The 23327-nt window shown below is 39.6% G+C and overlaps 2 long non-coding RNA genes across 2 annotated transcripts in view; one reads left to right on the top strand and one right to left on the bottom strand.

Moving 5' to 3' along the window:
* The window catches only part of LOC131108662 (uncharacterized), a 43942-nt gene extending 20838 nt beyond the window's left edge, over window positions 1-23104 (bottom strand). Inside the window, exons 1-3 of the long non-coding RNA XR_009120502.1 lie at window positions 22974-23104; window positions 15331-15400; window positions 13955-14051 (exon numbers count right to left, since the gene is read on the bottom strand). This is a non-coding gene — a long non-coding RNA (uncharacterized LOC131108662). The remainder of the gene's footprint in view (window positions 1-13954; window positions 14052-15330; window positions 15401-22973) is intronic.
* On the top strand, window positions 883-17420 carry LOC131108663 (uncharacterized). Its single transcript, XR_009120503.1, has 3 exons — window positions 883-1007; window positions 1578-1723; window positions 17239-17420. It is a non-coding gene; the product is annotated as an uncharacterized LOC131108663 (long non-coding RNA).
* Window positions 23105-23327: the final 223 nt, after the last annotated feature.

Consider the following 23327-nt stretch of genomic DNA (forward strand, 5'->3'; position numbering starts at 1 on the left):
ATCCTGTGGATACATGCCAGATGCATAATACTCAAGTTAGGTTGCACATACAGGCGTGTGTATCCTGTGGATGTGTGCTGAAGGTATAAAAGTCAAGTTAGGTTGCACATACAGGAGTGTTTATCCTGTTGATCCGTACTAGATGGATAATAGTCAAGTTAAGTTGTACATACAGGAGTGTGTATCCTGTGGATTTGTGCTGGATGGATGATAGTCAAGTTAGGTAGCACATACAGGAGCGTGTATCCTGCGGATGAGTGCTAGATGCATAGTTGTCAAGTTAGGGTGCACATACAGGAGCGTGTATCATGTGGATGTATGCTGGATGAAAGTCACGTTAGGTTGCACATACAGGAGTGTGTATCCTGTTGATGCTTGCTGAAGGTATAAAAGTCAAGTTAGGTTGCACATACAGGAATGTTTATCCTGTTGATGCTTGCTCTGAGGGTATAAAAGTCAAGTTAGGTTGCACATACAGGAGCGTGTATCCTGTGGATGTGTGCTGGATGGATGAAAGTCAAGTTAGGTTACACATACTGGAGCGTGTAACCTGTGGATATGTGCTGGATGGATGATAGTCATGTTAGGTTGCACATACAGGAGTGTGTATCCTGTTGATGCTTGCTGGATGGATGAAAGTCAAGTTCGGTTGCACATATAGGAGTGCGTATCTTGTTGATGCTTGCTGAATGTAGTATAAAAGTCAAGTTAGGTTGCACATACAGGAGTGAGTATCCTGTTGATGCTTGCTCAATGTATAAAAGTCAAGTTAGGGTTCACATACAGGAGTGTTTATCCTGTGGATGCATGCTAGATGCATAATAGTCAAGTTAGGTTGCACATACAAGAGTGTGGATCCTGTGGATGCGTGCTGGATGGATGATAGTCAAGTTAGGGTGCACATACAGGAGTGCATTTGAAAGTCTAATTCCTGCTCTCTCTTCTCTGACACGCCGATGCGGTGATCCATGGAGACGTCCCGCCATTTTCACCTTCACATCAAAAAGGTACTAATTTGCATATCCATCCCACCTATGGACTTTTACTCGTGTGATGGCGGGATACTTTTTTTAATACTTCAAATAATTTGTGCTCCCTTTTTTTCTTCACCGGCGTCCTTCTCTATCAAGGTAGGTTGTTCATTAGAGAGTGTACAACAGCAGGAAAGCGATGACGTTGAGCTCCTTTTTGGTTTGGAGGCCCCTTCCGTCCACTTAAAAAACACCTAGATGTCTCCTCGTCAATAATTCCCTCAGATTTAAGACCCCTGCGCTAACTTCTTAAACCTGTTCATGTTCGCTCGCCGTGTGATTAGCATTGGCCAAATCACGACCAATAAAGCCCAACAACTTCTTCTCCGGCGTCTTTTTTTGATGTAAAAGTCATGGAATGTTCTTCTTATTCCGAAACCCTCCCCCGGCCCGCTGCCCGTCGAGGCAGTGATGGGCTATGATCAGAGATCCATTAGTCATGTCTGGGAAATGGGCTCTGGGAGCAGAAGGAGTCTTGAATTGATGGCTAACTTTGCTTTTCCACGCATACATTACTGGCTCATTTGCATATCTGTCTGATTGCAGCAAGGGGGACGTGCATGAGACATCCATACCGACAGCGCCGTGGAGTTGAACTCCCTCCAGAGGAGCTTCAACGCCCCGATGTGTTAGCGTCATCCAGCCCGGGCCGGGACCGGGAAGCAGCAAGGAAGATTATGTTTGGCTGTCAGGTAAGTAAAGTTGACTTATTTATCCATACACTGGCCCCGCCCCGTGTATCACTTTGGCCTCTTCTTCTTCTTCTTCTACTTCTTCTGCTACCCCACATGACTTAAAAGTGTCCACGCTCATCACACTCAACGCCAAGCACAAAGGATAAAAGGAGGCTATAGATACCATAGCAATGTTGCTCATAGGATTTACCAATATGTTATATATTATATTTTAATAATAGTAAAAAACACACATACTGTATTATTATTACTTATATTCTTGAGCAAAATCTTCTTGTTCTTAAAGGGACAGTACACTTCTATACCTCTACGTCATTATTTTGTCAAATTCAGTTATCTTTCATGAAAATGTGCTATAAAAATATAATAAAACCAGCAAAGAAATGCCTATAAATATTCTGCAAATTAAATAGAAAGCAATACTGAATAATTGAAATGGAAATGAATGAATTAAATTGACCATTAATCATTTAATACATAATGTGAAATATAATCAGAAATAATTATATAATTGTTTTATAATAATTAGTTTTAATGTCATTATTAATGTAATAGACTTAGTATATAATATATAATTAATATAATATATACTAATATTTATGATTATTATGATTAAATAGTTAATTAAAAAATTAAATAAACATTAAATAAAACAATAATTAATGACGTAAAAATAAATAAAGTAAATATAACAACACTATATAAATATATATACAAATCTATAAATATTATACAAAGTAATAAATAAATAAATTATTTAATATTAAATTTGAACTTGTTGAACTTTTGTCAAATTTATTTAATTTGATTTTATTTATTTTATGAATTTTCCTTCTTTCATGTTTCCATAAAAATATAATAAAATCAGCAAAGAAATGCCTATAAATATTATGCAAATTAAATAGAAAGTGATACTTAATAATTGAAATGGAATTGAATGAAATAAATAGACCATTAATCATTTAATACATAATGTGAAATAAAATCAGAAATAATTATATAACAGTTGTTAATTTGTTTTAATGTCATTATTAATTTAATACTATTAAATATTACATTAAATATGAATATATGTAATATAATTAAATAATATTCATTCATTAATTTTCTACCGCCTATCCTCACGAGGGTCGCGGGGGGTGCTGGAGCCTATCACAGGGCACATATAGACAAACAACCATTCACACTCACATTCATAACCTAGCATGTTTTTGGAATGTGGGAGGAAAATATTTAATTATGATTAAATAGTTAATTAAATAAAATTAAATAAACAATAAATAAAACTAAAATTAATTACATGAAAAATAAATTAAATAAATGTTAGAACACTATATATATATTATAAAAAAGTAAAACATAAATAAATTATTTAATATTAAATTTGAACTTGTTAATCAACTTGCACATAAACCTATGATGATGTACTTGCAAGAACACAATGAATTATGTGTATGAATAAAATGGCCTGCAGGAGTTTGGATCCCAACCCACATTTTGGGAACCCCTCACTCACAGGAGGAAAAAAAAAAAAGAAAAAGAGTGCGACCCAGCTGCCGTGAGAACATCTCATATTACACGTGTGACACAGAAATGGTGTGAATGGAACAAAGCGATCCATATTACACTTTCATTTCCCTTCATTTTTATACGCCGCCGCCGGCAGCTGAGCGGCCCTCGCTAATAATCCAACATGCCGCAGCGTAAACTTCCATGTTCTCATCTGGGCTTTTCAGCTCTGTCAAATATTCTCTCAATTGTTTGCGTGCGAGCAGCAGGTGTGCAATAGCACGTTTTACTTTGCAAAGTGCTTGTCGATGGGAGAACAGGCAGTCGAGGAGAACACGCAATGAACACAAAATAGCTTTGGTTGGCCTTTTATGGGAACAGGGAACCCAACTTCCTTTGTCTGCTAAACCATTTACTCCACTATCTGTATATGACTTCATATTTTGGTTCTTATACTGAAGTTAACAAACTTTTCATTCATTCATTGCCAGCCAATCACAGGGCACATATAGACAAACAACCATTCAAACTCACATTCATACCTATGGACAATTTGGAGTCGCTAATTAACCTAGCATGTTTTTGGAATGTTGGAGGAAACATTCCTTAACATTCATTAAACTTTCAGACCGTTTTAGTGTAGTATATACATCTGCATCTTATACTTTTGTCTTTATTTGAGGAGCCCAGAGAGGGGCTAACGTCATTGCAGCACCCCAATGAATGCGTTGCTCAGATGCAATACAGTATGGGAAAACTTTTAAGGAGGTTTTTTTAAATATTCATATTGGTACATGTTTGTATATTTGAGTGTGAAGTTGCTGTATGATGACTTTAGTGACTGTTATATTGTTATATACAATATTTTTATACACTATACTGTTATATACAATCACAGGGCACATATAGACAAACAACCATTCACACTCACATTCATACCTATGGACAATTTGGAGTCGCCAATTAACCTAGCATGTTTTTGGAATGTGGGAGGAAACCGGAGTACCCGGAGAAAACCCACGCATGCCCAAGGGTGGAATCAAACTCAGGTCTCCTAGCTGTGAGGTCTGCGCGCTAACCACTCGAACACCGTGCAGCCCATTATTATTATTATTACATTTATGCAAATTTTACATATTATATTCTACACTGGTCACTTGGTGTCAGTCATGTTATTGTAAGGATCGGTGAGACACACAAGCACCAGACTTTTGGTTGTCAGAAATATTTCACAACAGGCACATTAATAAAAACACAGGCTACTGTTGCAGCTGTAACCCATTTTCTGTGATAATACGAGTGTAAAGGTGACTATAGGGGTGTTATTTAATGTCTAAAGAGCTCTAATAATTCATTCATTCATTTTCTACCGCTTTTCCTCACGAGGGTCGCGGGGGGTGCTGGAGCCTATCCCAGCTGTTTTCGGGCAAGAGGCAGGGTACACTCTGGACTGGTCACCAGCCAATCACAGTTCACATATAGACAAACAACCATTCACACTCACATTCAGAGGGCTCTAATAATTAAAAATATTTTTTTTTAGAATTAAAAAAAAAGATAAAAATTCATTTTACACGGTCATATCTGGAGTAGTCAGTTACACCCTGAGAGTTTTTTTTTTCATATTTATAGAGAAAAGCTGCCTGCATCTCAAGCTTTTTGTTATTATAAAAATAATATTGAAATGTATTCAGCTTTTCTAAATACATATTTTAGCCTTATATATTTCAACTTTATGCTATTTTCTTGTCTTCGTTATGCCATTATTGTCTTTAGTCACTGCTTTTTTCTATGTTTTAGTTTTCTTGAAACACATATACTTTACTATACTTTTTAATACTTTTGTATAATAGGATGCATTTCTGTATGTTACAGCATAATATTAATTACCAGAGTGATCTTTTGAACTTTATCCAGTAAAAAAATAAAATAAAGCTTAAACTCAAAAGCCATGACAGTTACATGAAAAGTGTATATTTTCATGATACTGATTACGTTTATGAAATTATGAACTACACGACCCAATGTAAAGAGTGTAACATGGCCGCGGGCAGACAGGGAAAGCGAAACAAGCCATTATTCACTCAGAGCGTCGCTAATGACACGCAATGCAATTAGCAGATAGCGGAATGAATTCATTCGGATTCACCGTGACACCGCTTGCAGCTCCTGAAGCGCCTTGTTTATTCCGCTGTTTATTTCTTTATTTATTCATAATCTCCGGCGTTTGGCAAGTCCAGAGTGCATTCCACTTGTTTTGACATTCAATTACGGCTCTTGTCGCAATTAATCGCTGGAAAATGTCAAAGATTTTGATTAGAAAATTGCGAATGTATGCCCTACGCCTCATGTGATGGACTTGTTAGCAGCTATGGGTAGCATGTGAGCTGACATTCATTAACTTGCTATCTTATGGTTCAGGAACATCACTCGAACATGAGGAGTAAACCATATCATATGTTCAATTTTGTCATTTAAAGTTTGTTAACGGCGGCACGGTGGACTAGTGGTTAGCGCGCAGACCTCACAGCTAGGAGACTAGGGTTCAATTCCACCTTCGGCCATCTCTGTGTGGAGTTTGCATGTTCTCCCCGTGCATGCGTGGGTCTTCTCCAGGTACTCCGGTTTCCTCCCACATTCCAAAAACATGCTAGGTTAATTAGCGACTCCAAATTGTCCATAGGTATGAATGTGAGTGTGAATGGTTGTTTGTCTATATGTGCCCTGTGATTGGCTGGCCACCAGTCCAGGGTGTACCCCGCCTCTCACCCTAAGACAGCTGGGATAGGCTCCAGCCCCCCCCCCCCCGCGACCCTCGTGAGGAAAAGCGGTAGAAAATGAATGAATGAATATAACAGTCACTTAAGTCATCATACAGCAACTTCACACTCAAATATACAAACATGTACCAATATGAGTATTTTTTTAAAAAAAAAACAACTCCTTAAAAGTTTTCCCATACTGTATTGCATCTGAGCAACGCATTCATTGGGGTGCTGCAATTACGTTAGCCCCTCTCTAAAACAGTCTGAAAGTTTAATGAATGTTAAGGAATGTTTCCTTCCACATTCCAAAAACATGCTAGGTTAATTAGCGACTCCAAATTGTCCATAGGTATGAATGTGAGTGTGAATGGTTGTTTGTCTATATGTGCCCTGTGATTGTATATAACAGTATAGTGTATAAAAATATTGTATATAACAATATAACAGTCACTAAAGTCATCATACAGCAACTTCACACTCAAATATACAAACATGTACCATTATGAGTATTAAAAAAAACACCTTAAAAGTTTTCCCATACTGTATTGCATCTGAGCAACGCATTCATTTGAGTGCTGCGATGACGTTAGCCCCTCTCTAAAACAGTCTGAAAGTTTAATGAATGTTTCCTCCCACATTCCAAAAACATGCTAGGTTAATTGGCGACTCCAAATTGTCCATAGGTATGAATGTGAGTGGGAGAGAATGAATGAATAATAATAGTAATGACTTATTAATGAATATATTTTTGAACTGTGATTTGAAATGCTAAGCGGCGAGGGATTACTGTATGACAAAAAAACAGTAAATGTCATCTTAGTTGTAGCGACACATTTAAATCCAAATGAAAAACGGCAACAATTATATGGTGGCTTGATATTTGACTTGGCAGCAGGATAGCTAGCTAATGGCGGCCGCGGCGGAGTGATGCTCTCATGAAGCCTTTTTTTTCCCCGTGCGTGTGTGACCGCTTCTGTTGACCTAATTCAATTTTCTTTTCAATTACCTGTAGTATATTAGCATTAGGGCAGCCGCTCGTGTGGCATAAATCAGCCCGGCGAGGCCCCCGTGGCGACATCGCAGCAACCCCCCCACTACCAACCCCTGCCGGGTGATGTAGCGCCACGTCCCCCGTCTGTCTCGCTTAAACCTATTTTGGATTTTTTTTTTTTTTTAAATTAAAAAACGAGGCACATTTCAGCAGGCAGACTGCGCCGCCGGGCCCCTTCAAAGGAACATTATGTATAATTACGAGCACTCAAGCTCTCACCAGAATGATAGCCCGGCTGAGAACAAAGCCCACAGAGTTTTTGGAGGATATAGATTATTATTCTGGGATGTAATTAAAAGGCTGAGGCAAGTGTCCTTTTGTTTTGAATCCCATCGCCTGAGAGCTTGTGACAGGTCCAGTCAAGCGACTATTGCTTCTTGATCGACTGGACCGTGTCACCTCGGCGTCCCTGTGAGGTGAGAACATAGATGAATTCACCGGGGGAAGAATTTAGAGTCAAGTAGGCCTGAAAAAAAAAAAAAAAAACACCCTTTAATCAATATTAAGAGCGGTGAACTTCATGTGAGAGGAGACCGACGACCCGTCATCAAAGGTTCCCGGCGTTTATTTTAACTGACAGGTCCAGCGGAGCTTAACGACGGATGGCAGATGTAAGCACGCTAGCGGCATGGCTCACTAGTGCCCCCTGAGGTGCCAAGCGGTCTTGCGTGTTCAGATGCTCTGCAATAACGTCAATGGTGTTACTTCTGAGGTTGATTGGACACGTTGCGGTCAATGTTCTTTGTTTTTTTCCATTTCCAAAGGGGAATTGCACTTTTTTCCCCATTATTAGAAACATGAACATATATTTCTTTCCCTTTTTTGTGCATTATAACACAAGAAAACAAGTTAATTTGAGCTAGCTTACAATGCTGTCATTGGGATACACCTATTTGCAACAACATTGCTAATGCTAACATGTAAAACATCTTTTGATTATTTAAAACCCTGCTACTGCACGGTGGACGAGTGGTTAGCACGCAGGTCTCATAGCTAGGTGACCCAAGTTCGATTCCATGCATGGGTTTTCTCCTGGGTACTATAACAGTATAGTGTATAAAAATATTGTTTTTACAATATAACAGTCACTAAAGTCATCATACAGCAACTTCACACTCAAATATACAAACATGTACCAATATGAATGAAATGTATGAAAAAAATTGGCGATTTGTATGTAACAGTATACTGTATAAAAATATTGTATATAACAATATAACAGTCACTAAAGTCATCATACAGCAACTTCACATTCAAATATACAAACATGTACCAATATGAATATTACAAAAAACAACTCCTTAAAGGTTTTCCCATACTGTGGTGCTGAAATGACGTCAGCCCCTCTCTGGGCTCCTCAAATAAAGACAGACATCATCAAAAGTATAAGATGCAGATGTATTTACTACACTAAAACGGTCTGAAAGTTTAATGAATGTTAAGGAATGTTTCCTCCCACATTCCAAAAACATGGAACTTATTTTCTTGCGCATTGATACACATACTTATGCTAGTTCAACATCAACGACGACAATACTTGGGATGACTGTATCTTCCAGCACAAGACGTGTGTTCAGGTCCTCAGGTAAAAAATGCTAATGGAAAACAAGCATCTTGTTGAATCTTTGTAGCGAAGTTGAGAGGTACGTAGCCACTCTTCTGTCTGTGAATAGTATCAATACGCCCTAAGAAATACGTTTAGGTAGTGTTTTAAATCATCAAAATACAACAAGATACTGCAACTATTGCTAGCTCATATTAACTTGTTTTCTGGTGTTATAATTAACAGAAAATGGAAAGAAATATGTGTTCATGTTTCACATAAGGATTGTGAATGATGGGCAAAATTCCCCAAAAAGTGCAGTTCAAATTGTGACAAATATTAGACATTTATTTATTCAAGCACTATTGGTAACATCTGTTAGCCATTGGCTAGTTAATTAAAATGAGTTGCCACAATTAACCTGATAAATGTGCTTTCTAATTCGCACATTTAATTTTTTTTACTGAATTTTCCAATTATTTTATTGTTAATTAATGAGGAAAAGCGGTAGAAAATGAATGAATAATTGGATGTATTTCAGATTTTTTTTAATTTAACTAGTTTGTCTATTAACTCCAAATTATTATCTGAAATACCATAAAATAATTCATTAAACATTTTCTTCTTCACACTCACTTAGCACCTAAATATAATATTCATACGCCGTCCCTTACTGTTTGTTTGTGCATTAACAACAGCGGCAAACACAAGCCATTACCGTCAATGGGATTTAAGCACATTATAGCTCATTATATTTAACGCTTCCCTCTTTACCCGCGTTAAACTGCCACGTCTCCTCCAGTGTTAACATATTACTTTTTACACTATTTAACGTTTATTTAATTGGAATCTGGCAAGCAGGAAATCAAGCTTGTTGGTGGCGAGGAGGGACCAAAGCTGATGAGGCAATGGGTTGTACTTTATTCTACGTGGGCTAAACTAAGTGCTAAATATGATACGTAACTTGAGATGTTGATCACAAGTGCCCGCAAGGCATGCTGGGTAGCCCAGCGGCAACAACAATATTTATTCATTTCTACCGCGGGGGATGCTGGAGTCTATCCCAGCTGTCTTCAGTCGAGAGGCGGGGTACACCCTGGACTGGTCGCCAGCCAATCACAGGGCACATATAGACAAACAACCATTCACACTCACATTCATACCTATGGACAATTTTGGAATGTGGGAGGAAACCGGAGTAGGGAGAACATGCAAACTCCACACAGAGATGGCCAATGTTGGAATTGCACCCTAGTCTCCTAGTTGTGAGGTCTGCGTGCTAACCACTTGTCCGCCGTGCAGCCCGCACGGCGGACAAGTGGTTAGCAATATGAACGATAAAACATTGACTATCAAGAGTATGTTAACGTTCCCTGATGACGTCCTCAAGATATTTAACAATGAAATGTTGGGAGACGGAGCACCACAAGCTACCCAGCATGCTTTGTGGAGGGAATTATATGGGTGTAATTTTGGTATGGGTATTATGCATAGACATTTGTTAGTACATACGCTCACATGGTGCAGTATGTAGGTTACATTGTGTGTGTTGTTTTCCCAAAGGAAACTTTCTTTGGCCCCATGACGGGTTATTTAGCAGTTGCACAAAAATGAGTCAGCTACGTGGAGTGTGTTTTTTAGGGGACATTCTATTTTGCGGAATGGCAAACTATTATGTGCAATGTTGAATATACGAAAATACAACATTTTAGAGGGACTGCATGACGGTCAAGTGGTTAGACCTCACAGCTAGGACACCCGAGTTCAATTCCACCCTCGGCCATCTCTGTGTGGAGTTTGCATGTTCTCCCCGTACATGCGTGGGATTTCTCCGGGTACTCCGGTTTCCTCCCACATTCCAAAAACATGCTAGGTTAATTAGCGACTTCAAATTGTCCATAGGTATGAATGTGAGTGTGAATGGTTGTTTGTCTATATGTGCCCTGTGATTGTATATAATAGTATAGTGTATAAAAATATTGTATATAACAATATAACAGTCACTAAAGTCATCATACAGCAACTTCACACTCAAATATACAAACATGTACCAATATGAATAATAAAAAAAACATCTTAAAAGTTTTCCCATACTGTATTGCATCTGAGCAACGCATTCATTGGGGTGCTGCAATGACGTTAGCCCCTTTGTGGGTTCCTCAAATAAGATGCAGATGTATTTACTACACTAAAATGGTCTGAAAGTTTCCTCCCACATTCCAAAAACATGCTAGGTTAATTAGCGACTCCAAATTATCCATAGGTATGAATGTGAGTGTGAATGGTTGTTTGTCTATATGTGCCCTGTGATTGGCTGGCCACCAGTCCAGGTTGTACCCCGTCTCTCGCCCGAAGACATTTGGGATAGGCTCCAGCATCCAGTGAGGATAAGCGGTAGAAAATGAATGAATGAACTGTACAGATAATGTTTTGTCATATTTTCCATCCATACAGAGGAAGCATCGTTGAGTAAGTCTCATCGCATATTTCGGTGCCCTGCTATTTGGTAATGAAAATGAAGCTAGCCATTGTTAACCAAACTTAAAAAGGATTCATTCGTCTCCAGCTCAACACCAATTAGTGAAAACAAGCACAAGTTGAATCGTTTAAACTGTCTGAGTGCTCCCGCTCCCGTGCATTCATTCAACAATTATGCAAATTCTCTTATTTTTGATCTTAAGCTCACTAATTGTGTCTCCAGGTGATGTTTTTTTGTCCTTTTATGTTACATATTTATCTAACATAAAAGCGTTTTTTTTTTTTTAAAGCCCCCAAAATATCACAACAGTTATTCATTCAAAGCAAATGAATCCCAATGCGGCGAATGGTACGTCCCAACCCGGGTAGCCTTGCATAAAATGTCCCCCCCTAATTCATGCTTGGAATGGCAATGTTTCTATATTGGTGTGATGAATGACAATAAAACTGGACAACACGGATTTCTAGAGTTGACTGTGCGTATGTTAGCAATGCGGCGCGGCTAAGTGACTAGCATGAGTTGTGGCCGACAGCAGCTCCTGTGTGAATGTTCTGTACTTGCTACCGCTATAAAGCGCTCTTTGCCACCTATAGGACTGGAGTGGAACTGAACTGCAAGTCTTGAATTTTTAGTAGGATGGAAAAATGGCCTTGGCGGTACACCCCCCACCCCCACCCGTCTCCCTAGTGCAAGTCGACACTTTAAGCGCTCCCCTCCCGCAAACAAACACTATTAAAGCAGCGCTAGGAAAGGTCATTACCGCTGACATCTTTATCTCAGGTCTCCTTTATTTAATAAGCAATCCCCCCTCAAGGCCTCCTGGAGGACTACCCCCCCCACCGCCCGCCTCCTCCAACTCCCTGTGCTGCAGAGCAAATGCTGTTGTGGGTTGTGTACACCAGGCAAGTTGTCACTATTGTGTCCGTGCTTCTCATTATGGCATCTCTGTGCTGCAGTGATTAGTGTTTTATTGTGGGCTAGCATGTTTGGAATTATTTTGCGGGCAGCACGGCCTGACATGACAAAGTAATGCATCATGCACAATGTAATTAATCATAAAAGGGGGGGGGACAGTCATTATGTAATTAAACTATTTATTACAACAAAGGGAAGTGATACACTTGTAGTAGTGATGACAATTGACCAAAAACAAGTCCACAATAGAAATGTAAATAAGTGTTGTACTTTATATACACATTTTTATATGTATTGTAACATGTTATGTAATGGCATGCAATGCGGAATGAGATTGGGAGTTTGGTGAAATTTTCTCATCGGTAACTGGTATGTTATTGATGCTAACCAATACCTGTTAATAATAATAATGTAAGGTGCAAGGTGGATGAGTGGTTAGCGTGCAGACCTCACAGCTAGGAGACCAGTGTTCAATCCCACCCTCGGCCATCTCTGTGCGGAGTTTGCATGTTCTCTCCGTGCATGCGTGGGTTTCCTCCCACATTCCAAAAACATGCTAGGTTCATTGCCGACTCCAAATTGTCCATAGGTATAAATGTGAGTGTGAATGGTTGTTTGTCTATATGTGCCCTGTGATTGGCTGGCGACCAGTCCGGGGTGTACCCCTCATCTAGCCTGAAGACAGCTGGGATAGGCTCCAGCACACCTGCGACCCTTGTGAGTATAAGCGGGAGAAAATGAATGGATGAATAATAATTCAAATCTATATCCTATTGTTCTGTGTACTATTGTGGAGTTGAATAATGTACCTTTACAGATAAAATGTCTGTTCTTGGTCTTGAATTTTATGAAATACATTTCTAAATAAAGTCTAGTGGGACTTTTGTTTTTTTTTTTCATCTTCATGAAATATTTTTGGACTGATGCGACTGAAAATCCCCTTTTTATCACATTTAATTAGTTAAAAACTTCCAAATTATAATTATAATTTGATTTTTTTGTTTTTTGTAGCATAGAAAACCTGTTTGCAACCTTTTGAAATTTTATTAAATTTAATTTTTAATTTAATCTAATAATAATAATAGTTAATAATTTAATTTAATATATTTTTTTACATTACTAAAGCCCTCTAGACATGAAATAACATCCCTATAGTGACTTTTACACTCTATTACCCAACATAGTAGATATAATAAGTGAAAATTTATTACATAAATAAGACTTGTGTTGGTGTGTGTTGTTGTAAATGTGTTAGGGTGCTGTAGGAGCTGAGTGGGTGGTTGGACAGGAAGTAACATCGGGCGTTCAGAGTTGTGTTTTAGCTTGGCGGGGATCCGTGTTTCAAGGCGATCTGGTGCGTGTAGTTCATACAGCTAATTTATGCTTGAAAATGGCAGATACTGATTGGCAACTGTAGTTTAAATCAAGCTGATTAAGACAAACAAACACAAGGTTTCACAATACACTTTCCTCTTTCATGAAGTACAGGATGGATCGGGTCGTTAAAAGTGATGACGTCATCGCTGTGGAAGTAAGTTCTAAAGTGGAACATGTGCACTTTGTTGGCGACAGGATTTACGATTAATGGTACAGCAAAGCGGGAATCAATTGCAATTAGGTGCTTGTAATACAGTGCGGCTGATAAGCATCCCCGCCATCGATCAACACTCCAACGCTACAGTGTAGCCAACCTGAGGCGCTCCTCCAGATCTAATTGAGCCTGCGGGGCTTTTGGGGTTCGAGCTCGTCGTTTTGATGCAATGTGTGTGTGATATTGCTTAGCGGCGGCGTGAAAGACTGACCCAAGATTTTTAGGATGAAGGGATGTGCAACAGTACATAATAGATGCCATATATCATATACAACAAGATAACATTAAGGAGCGGGGCAGGGGCCACAAACGTTAGCAACAACATCGACATTATGCTATAGGTTAGCGAGGAAAAAAAAAAAAGATCAAACTTACATCTCCCACGTCTGTTGCTGACTGACAGATAGTTGGCAGCCTGCTGTTTTACAATGCCATCTTCCAGGAAGTAGTGGGCGACTTTTTGTCTTTTTGTCTTGAAATAAAGATAAAAAATACAGTGGAACCTTGGTTAGTGTCTTTTATTCATTCCCAAAGCTCCGATTTTAACCAAAGCAGATGCTAACTGAATAAGAAATAACTTAAATCCAGTTAATCCGTTCCAGAAAGCTAAAAATTTTAATACAAAACATACGTTTATATCTTTAAAATTAGACTTTTACATACAGAGAAGGTGGCTGCATGGCCCACAGCTAAGAAACCTGAGTTCAATCGGCCTCGGCCCTCTCTGTGTGGAGGTTGCATGTTCTCCCCATGCATGCGTGGGTTTTCTCCGGGTACTCCGGTTTCCTCCAACATTCCAAAAACTGGGGACTCCAAATTGTCCATAGGTATGAATGTGAGTGTGAATGGTTGTTTGTCTATATGTGCCCTGTGATTGGCTGGCCACCAGTCCAGGGTGTACCCCGCTTCTTGCCGGAAGACAGCTTGGATAGGCTCCAGCACCCCCTCGACCCTCGTGAGGAAAATGAATAAATGAATGTTTCTTTTTTAGTCGGGAACTGATATTTCCCCAAAAACTTCCAGATGTTCTACTACTGATTACTAAAGAACGGGAAAAAAGTGCATGAAATAAACTTTGTGTTTGTGATGAAAGAAGGGGGGCTGCACGGCGGACGAGTGGTTAGCATGCAGGCCTCACAGCTAGGAGACCCAAGTTCAATTCCACCCTCGCCATCACTCTGTGTAGTTTGCATGTTCTCCCCGTGCGTGCATTCCCAAAACATGCCAGGTTAATTGGCGACTCCAAATTGTCCATAGGTATCAATGTGAGTGTGAATGGTTGTTTGTCTATATGTGCCCTGTGATTGGCTGGCGACCAGTCCGAGGTGTACCCTACCTCTTGCCTGAAGACAGCTGGGATAGGCTCCAGCACACCCGCGACCCTCATGAGGATAAGCGGTAGAAAATGAATGAATGAAGGTTTCTTTGACCTTCATTGAAGACGTGATCATTCCCAAAGACACAATCTGGCAGCAAGATCAACACCTTCCTGTTTTGCCATGAGTAATTTATTCAATTCAATAGTGTTTCTCACCTCAATGACCCTAAAATGTGTATTAAAAGGCACCTATGATGCTAACTTTAACCGACAATTGTTAAAGTTATTGTATAAAGTGCCAAGCTAACGACCTAGGAAGTTAATCGAGTGCACTTCTGGTTGTGTTAACATCATAGCAACAAACTATCCGGTGTTGCATGACGACCGGCGCTGCGTTAATGGAAGTGTGAAGTCGCCTGTGCGTGTGTATCACCTTGGACTGCGCAGCTTGTGAGAGTGCAGACCTCGACCTTGACTTGCTTGGACTCGGGCCGGTCCAGATGCTGCCTGCAAGGTGTCGATTTATGGATGTCACATTATTTACAGCTTTACTTGTTAAAAAAGAAAAATAAAAGATGTGAGCGCTCAATAATGTGAGGGTGGGAGATAAGGCAGCAGATTCTAACACATTGTGTAATACTATAATAAACAAATAACAAGCAGCTGTTTAAATGAAATGCATGTGCAGTCATGACTCTGCTTCTATTGGTTCATTCCCGTGTTTAACATGTTGACATGCTGCTAATTACCTCACCCAAGCAGGAACAAACAACCTCCACAGATTATAATAACAGACGACACATCCCGATGTTGGCTATTTGATGTGTTCCCCCACATGCTAGCAAATAAAGAGCAGTTGAAAAGATTTAATCTGGGAATCATTGTCAGCCCCCCTCCCTCCTCACCCCCCCAAGCCTACAAAGCTCTTAATAGTAGCAAGGTGCAGCACGCATACTGAAAAGCAGCTGGCTTAAAGACGAGCTTCTGTGGGGCGAAACGCAACTTGAGTGATTTAAAGCTCATAGATGTTATCGTGTGGTGGCGTGGGTTACAAATACAAATAACCGCCGGGGTTGCTAATTAGCGACGGGTCAAAATATTTTGCCTTCTTTAACTGCTGTGGCTGTATTTTTTTTTTTAAGTATTATTAACCCCTCAAAATGGCAGCATTTGAAATGTCATGAGTCGTCAACATCCAGGAGCTTTATCTACCTCTGCATGTGCTTTAAAATGTTGCTACTAGTAGTATTAATGCTGGCCTTACTGATACTACAACCAGAGCTCAGTAAAATAAAAATACTGTCAATAAAATAAATCAATAATAAAATTTAAAAAAATAAAAAAATAACTATAATTATAATAATTATTATATTATTATAATTAATTATTATATTATTATAATTATATAATAATTAATTATAATTATATTAATTAAGCCAATAATTGTTGGCTGGCGACCAGTCCAGGGTGTACCCCGCCTCTCGCCCGAAGACAGCTGGGATAGGCTCCAGCACCCCTGTGACCCTCGTGAGGATAAGCGGTACAGAAAATGAATGAATGAATGAATGAATGTTTCTATTTTAGTCGGGAACTGATATTTTCCCAAAACTTCCAGATGTTCTACTACTGATTACTAAAGAATGGAAAAAAGGTAGAAAAGGTATAAATAAATAAAGCGGTTGAGTGGTTAGCGTGCAGACCTCACAGCGAGAAGACCCCAGTTCAATTCCACCCTCAGCCATCTCTGTGTGGAGTTTGCATGTTCTCCGCGTGCATGTGTGGGTTTTCTCCGGGTACTTCCGGGTTTCCTCCCACATTCCAAAAACATGCTAGGTTAATTAGCGACTCCAAATTGTCCATAGGTATGAATGTGAGTGTGAATGGTTGTTTGTCTATATGTGCCCTGTGATTGGCTGGCCACCAGTCCAGGGTGTACCCCGCCTCTCGCCTGAAGAAAACAGCTGGGATAGGCTCCAGCACTATGCAGTATCTACAAGTCAAATACTTTCATACAAAAGTGATCCAAAAGTATGTCCAAAATGCTGTAAATTAGTTATTATCTAGTGATAATAATCTGAGCTTTTCATTTTTATTTAATTAAATTTTAATAATAAAATTTATTTAATATTTATTTTAAATATCAAAAATTACTTTAATTTTATTTATATTGAAGGTGAATTTTTTCCAGATTTTTATTTTTATTTGCAGCAATTACCTATGTTTCTCAATGGGCCAGCCAGCTCTGAATGCAACATCGGTTCTTGTTAGCGATGTCACAATAAATTAAAATGAATTGACTAATTTTCCGTGTCTATTTTCCTTGTCTCCCATCTCCAAACAGGCAGGAAGAGGGACGCAACTTGATGCGTAGAACAACGGCCTGGTGAGGATAAGCGGCATAGAAAATGAATGGATGAATTTTCACATATCTGAAATAGCCTCATTCCTGTAATTGACACCCTGTCTGGTTTTGGTAAACACTGTACACTCATAGGCTATACTTTCACAGTTATTGTGTGTGTTTTGGAGGTTTTGGGACCCTTCCAGGTTCAAAAGAAGCTGTGGTAACTACCTAAAAACACGATTTTGGCACCTGACTAAACGGAAAGGTGGTATTCCTGGACATCCTGACTTAAAGAAGCAGCTACCTAAAAAAGCCAAAAGTTGACCCCTCTGAAAAGTGCAGTTTCAGACCATTTTTTGCATCTTGTCGGTAACCTTAATGAGCTTTTGGAGGTTTTTCTCAGACCTTCCGGACTAAAATGGGACCATGAAAACAAGTGGTATTTTTGTGCTTAGTGCAAGCCGCTGCTTCGGCATGTCAGCCTTCAAAATACCTTTTTATGTGGACAAACGTATTTTTTTTGTGTGGACGAGAAGTAGGGAAAAATAGTTACCGATCCAACACTCGACAAAGGTCTTCGGGTTGATGCTCTCACCAGCATCTGTGACCCGCATGACCACTTCAGGTACATTTTGTAACTCTGGCACAAACTAGAAATAATGATGCGACTGGCGGTGAGTTCGGATGCCGTGTGCCGTGTGCTCACTCCAACAAGGTCCTTGTGGTGCGACGACACAAAAGGTAGATAGGCAATTATCCTCACGACGACACTTTTGACCCTTCCCGCTAACTGTGGGGAAAACATTTTTTGGACTTGGTTGTCATGGTTACATACAAGTATCAAGAAAGTTTGCCACTCTGATCATTGAGACGAATTGAGATGAATTTATGCATGATGAGTTGAACAGCTAGGAGACCCAGGTTCAATTCCACCCTCGGCCATCTTTGTGTGGAGTTTGCATGTTCTCCCCGTGCATGCGTGGGTTTTGTCCAGGTACTCCGGTTTTGTCCCACATTCCAAAAACATGCAAGGTTAATTGGAGACTCCAAATTGTCCATAGGTATGAATGTGAGTGTGAATGGTTGTTTGTCTATATGTGCCCTGTGATTGTATATAACAGTATAGTGTATAAAAATATTGTATACATATAACAATATAATAGTCACTAAAGTCATCATACATGTACCAATATGAATACAAAAAAAACAACTCAAGTTTTCCCATACTGTATTGCATCTGAGCAACACATTCATTGGGGTGCTGCAATGACGTTAGCCCCTCTCTGGGCTCCTCAAATAAAGACACACATAATCAAAAGTATAAGATGCAGATGTATTTACTACACTAAAATGGTCTGAATGTTGAATGAATGTTTAAGGAATGTTTCCTCCCACATTCCAAAAACATGCTAGGTTAATTGCCGATTCCAAATTTTTCATCGGTATGAATGTGAGTGTGAATGGTTGTTTGTCTATATGTGCCTACAGCAAACTCCACACAGAGATGGCCAAGGGTGGGATCGAACTCCGATCTGCTAGCGGTGAGGTCTGCGCGCTAACCACTCGACCACCGTGCAGCACACTATGCAGTATCTAGAAGTCAAATACTTTCATACAAAAGTGATGCAAAAGGATGTCCAAAAATGCTGTAAATTATTTAGTTATCTAGTGATATTAATCTGGGCTTTTCATTTTTTTAATTTAATTTTAATAATGAAAATTGATTTAATATTTATTTTCAATATCTAATATTACTTTAATTTTATTTATTTAATTTATTTTTATTAATATTGAATATTTTTTTCCAGATGTTTGTGAGTGTGAATGGTTGTTTGTCTATATGTGCCCTGTTATTGGCTGGCGACCAGTCCAGGGTGTACCCCGCCTCTCGCCTGAAGACAGTTGGGATAGGCTCCAGCACCCCCGCAACCCTCGTGAGGATAAGCGGTAGAAAATGAATGAATGAACAGCACACCGTCTCTATGAATTATAACAACTTCCACATAATGAATATACTTTGATATGACTTCTATAAGCATATGCTTATGATTGTAATTAGTAGTTTGCACTGTTGGACCGTCTGCATTGGTCCTGGCTAGGTGTCAGTCGTCATGGTGATATGATGGGCTGTGATGAGACAATAATGTGCCTCTTTAAATGTCTCTTACTGTATGAACGCGAGGGGCGTTACTTAATATCCTTTAACTGCTGTATGCTCAAGGCTCTGGCCGCTGAGAGGTGAACATTACAGATGCGTAAATGAGTGCGACCTTACTTGTCTTCTTGTCTGTGCAGGAGGGGCGGGGGGGTTGTTGGAGCGCATCCCAGCATGCTGTGGGCAAGAGGCTAAGTACAGTTTTGGCAGGTATCCAGCTCTGGGGAGGCAGACCGGAGATTGTTACGGAGACACCTTGTTGAGGAATCGTCTCTTTTTTGAGTCTTCTACTGAAAATCCTTCAGTCCGTTTTTGGGCCTTTTTGGACCCCCAAAGCCAAGGCAGCAATCCAAAACCAGAACTGGAGAACTGGACAAAACCAGGGCTGCATGGAGGCCGAGTGGTTAGCGCGCAGACCTCACAGTTCAGAGACCCGAGTTCAATTCCACCCTGGGTCATCTCTGTGTTTGAATGGGTTTTCTCCGGGTACTCCGGTTTCCTCCCACATTCCAAAAACATGCTAGGTTAACTAGCGACGCCAAATTGTCCATAGGTATGAATGTGAGTGTGAATGGTTGTTTGTCTATATGTGCCCTGTGCCCTGTATATAACAGTGTAGTGTATACAAATATTGTATATAACAATATAACAGTCACTAAAGTCATCATACAGCAACTTCACACTCAAATATACAAACATGTACCAATATGAATATAAAAAAAAACTCCATAAAAGTTTTCCCATACTGTATTGCATCTGAGCAACGCATTCATTGGGGTGCTGCAATGACGTTAGCCCCTCTCTGGGCTCCTCAAATAAAGACACACATCATCAAAAGTATAAGATGCAGATGTATTTACTACACTAAAATGGTCTGAATGTTTAATGAATGTTTAAGGAATGTTTCCTCCCACATTCCAAAAACATGCTAGGTTAATTGGCGACTCCAAATTGTCCATAGGTATGAATGTGAGTGTGAATGGTTGTTTGTCTATATGTTCCCTGTGCCCTGTATATAACAGTATAGTGTATACAAATATTGTATATAACAATATAACAGTCACTTAAGTCACCATACAGCAACTTCACACTCAAATATACAAACATGTACCAATAAGAATAAAAAAAAACTCCTTAAAAGTTTTCCCATACTGTAATGCATCTTAGCAACTCATTCATTGGGGTGCTGCAATGACGTTAGCCCCTCTCTTGTCTATATGTGCCCTGTTATTGGCTGGCGACCAGTCCAGGGTGTCCCCCGCCTCTGGTTCAAAGACAGTTGGGATAGGCTCCAGCACCCTCTGAAAAGTGTCGTTTTGGGTCAATGTTGGGGCCTTTTGAGACCCCTAATAGAGAAGTGGTGAATGTAGCGTCAATGCCATGGCATGGTTTAAAGATCAAATTACTCACTATTGGTATGCTACAACATGCTGTGATGTTTAACCTTCATTACACACTGCCATGTATCTGTGTAAATGTACGTTTTTCCCTGGTATGCATATCAAAAGTTGGAATAATACCCAACCCTACCAGCAGTTCTCCCATACAAAACCATGGACTAGGATTGGTTTCGATGTTGGGCCTCTAATTGCCGACCAAATGTCAAGGTGTCCTCACGAGCTACCGGAGGTTGTAATAGCTTTCTGAGCTTTCCGTCCACGCTGCCTTGCTAGGTTAAAAAGAAACACAAAAGCCTCCTGTCTGCTCTTAATAGGAAAGTTAGGAGCGAGCACCTCACGTCTCTTGAATTATTCCAAGGATGCACGTTTGACCTCCCAAGAAAAACCCAACTTCGGAAAAAAAATAATCATTCAAATTCTTCCCACCATCCACTATCGTCTTACAATGTAGTGGATTTTCATCGCTTGTTCCATCCAAAGCAAACAGCTTGGGGGATACTTTCTTTTGGGGGGGAGGGATTTAAAGAGACATTTCAGAGAAAGGCACCATAATTGCCACCTAAAGGAATAAAAAGTCAATGAAACAGTGGGTGTTCAGTGTTTCAGCACATTTCCAATGGCTAAAATTACACAGTGTACACAGCAAAACAACTCTTACTGAAAATAACATCAAAACAACAAAGAGAAGAAATATAGTCGAGTTGAAATGTATAGAATTGAAGGGGGCCACAATGGGGGCACACGTTGGGTACATAAGGGAGGAGGCGGGGCTTACAAGCTTATGAATACCAACTAAAGGGTGCCAATTAACACTTTTCATTCATTCATTCATTTACCGCTTATCCTCACAAGGGTCGCGGAAAGTGCTGGAGCCGATCCGAGTTGTCTTCGGGCGAGAGGCGGGGTTCACCTTGGACTGGTGGCCAGCCAATCACAGGGCACATATAGACAAACAACCATTCACACTCACATTCATACCTATGGACAATTTGGAGTCGCTAATTAACCTAGCAGGTTTTTGGAATGTGGGAGGAAACATTCCTTAACATTCATTAAACTTTCAGACCGTTATAGTGTAGTAATTACATCTGCATCTTCTACTTTTAACGATGCATGTCTTTATTTGACGAGCCCAGAGAGGGGCTAACGTCATTGCAGCACCCCAATGAATGCGTTACTCAGATGCAATACAGTATGAGAAAACTTTTAAAGAATTGTTTTTTTAATATTCATATTGGTACATGTTTGTATATTTGAGTGTGAAGTTGCTGTATGATGACTTTAGTGACTGTTATATTGTTATATCCATATTTTTATGCACTATACTGTTATATACAATCACAGGGCACATATAGACAAACAACCATTCACACTCACATTCATACCTATGGACAATTTGGAGTCGTGAATTAACCTAGCATGTTTTTGGAATGTGGGAGGAAACCGGAGTACCCGGAGAAAACCCACGCATGCACGGGGAGAACATGCAAACTCCACACAGAGATGGCAGAGGCTGGAATTGAACCCTGGTCTCCTAGCTGTGAGATCTGTGTGCTTGGTCACCGTGCAGCAGAATTTCAGATTCAATGCTAGCAGCATAGAAAACCTGTTTATGACTTCCTAAACACAAATCACCATTAATAGATACAGACATGAAAGTGACATCCCTATAGTCACTTTTACACTTGTAAACAACGGCCATGGTTTTAAATATTAGCAAGTTAGCATGCTAACTAGTTCGTCTGATGTATTTAATGTATTCTAAACTTAAGAAAGCATTTCAAACGGAGTGGGAAGAAGGACAAAGAAGCCATAAAGTTACTACTTCCACACTAAATAGGTGGAATATTCATTATGCGGAAGTTGTTATAATTCATATAAACTCATTCATTCATTCATTCATTTTCTACCGCTTATCCTCACGAGGGTCGCGGGGGTGCTGGAGCCTATCCCAGCTGTCTTCGGGCGAGAGGCTATAGAAAACCTGTTTATGACTTTCTTATGTAGACATGAAAATGACATCCCATTAGTCACTTTTACACTTTTAAACAACGGCCATGGTTTTAAATATTAGCAAGTTAGCATTCTAACTAGTTTGCCTCTGATGTATTTACTGTATTCTAAACTTAAGAAAGCATTTCAAACGGAGTGGGAAGAAGGACAAAGAAGCCATAAACTTGCCACTTCCACACTAAATAGGAGTTTGTCTGTCTATGCATGCACGGGGAGAACATGTAAACTCCACACAGGCGGAGGGAGGTATTGAACTCGGGTCTCCTAGTTGTGAGTCTTGCACGCTAACCACTCACCACCGTGCAGCCCTAATGGGAAAATTTTCACTGAAAATATGAAATTACATACAATATGGGAATATTTTGAAAAAGCTAAATAGGTAGCACACGGAATCCTGAGTGAGCTGAATATTTTAATGTTAGATTTGTTTGAATTGTTTAAGAAATGGGGGAATATTTAGTGACTGAAAAATTGGGAATAAATATATGAGCATTCAAAGAATTACTAAGAGCAAGAAA

This window comes from Doryrhamphus excisus, chromosome 21, assembly GCF_030265055.1.
Source record: "Doryrhamphus excisus isolate RoL2022-K1 chromosome 21, RoL_Dexc_1.0, whole genome shotgun sequence".
NCBI classification, from domain to species: domain Eukaryota; kingdom Metazoa; phylum Chordata; class Actinopteri; order Syngnathiformes; family Syngnathidae; genus Doryrhamphus; species Doryrhamphus excisus.